Raw genomic sequence first — 1,189 nt, forward strand, 5'->3', positions numbered from 1 at the left:
GTGTCAAGCCACTCTTGAACCACAGACAGCGTCAGAAGCGTCTTGCCTGGGCTACAGAGAAACAGGACTGGACTGCTGGTGAGTGGTCCAAAGTCAAAGAAACCAAAGTTTCACTTTTTAAATGGAATTACTGAAATAAATCTACTTTTTCATGATATTCTAATTTTATGACCAGCACCTGTACATTGCCCCCAGTCAGCACTCCGAGACGTGGGGGATGCGGCGCGGAGTGCGTGATTGATTCAAAGTTTGTGGGCGTTTCAGTACTGTGTGACACCGCTACCCGCTACCAGAAGCCGTTTTTTGTTTCTAAACATGGATCGTTTCGAAGAGAAACTCACCAAGGCGGTCCGAGGTACAACCATCTGTGTCCTCTACTGCGTCGGTGCGTGCTGAAGGTGAGGGGAGATCCAGTGGGCAAAAAAAAAAAAAAAAAAAAAGATCCGGTGGGCAAGTTCCTTGAAACAAGCAGCGGACATTTGAATATAGGAGAAGTGTTTTTCGTCATCCATCTCCTGCACAAGCTAAACCCGCAACTAGCAAGTTTTTTTTTTAAGCAACTAGCAGTTGTTTACATGCTAAGCTACGCGCGTGACGTCTGCGGTGGGAGGGCAGAGGGAGGGATTACCATAATGTATCCCCCACGTCTTTTCCCAGTATAAACACTGAATGCTGTCGGTGACACACACGCAATTACGTCATCACTGGGCCGCAGCCGCACGTCTTGCATGAAGTATAAACAAACCTTAAATATACAAACAGATCCATGTTCACCTTGTTATGGAAGCGAAGAAGTAACAATATTATAATTAAAATGGATTAATATAAATACTTTTTCATTTTCTACATGTACCTGAATTTTTTTTTACTCATAAGTAAAATTATAAATAAATTATCCAAACTCTATTTTCATTTTCATCTTCAAGACTGCTCAAATTGTAAATTAATTAAAATGTTAAATAAAACAAACTTTGACATTCAGTTTTTAAAACATGTCCTGGTAAAAAGTGACCAAAAGTCATTTTGAAAAGTCATATCGGAAAATTATAGTGCATTAGCAGAAATATTTTTCATTTCAAAGTCAAATCTGCATTTTTTTAAAATTTCTTTATTCATCCAACCAAAATAAGACACTTTTTACAGGAATAAGAACAGATTTATACAGTGGTTTGCAAAAGTATTCATACCC

Source organism: Austrofundulus limnaeus, unplaced genomic scaffold, assembly GCF_001266775.1.
Source record: "Austrofundulus limnaeus strain Quisiro unplaced genomic scaffold, Austrofundulus_limnaeus-1.0 Scaffold73, whole genome shotgun sequence".
Classification (NCBI taxonomy): Eukaryota; Metazoa; Chordata; class Actinopteri; order Cyprinodontiformes; family Rivulidae; genus Austrofundulus; species Austrofundulus limnaeus.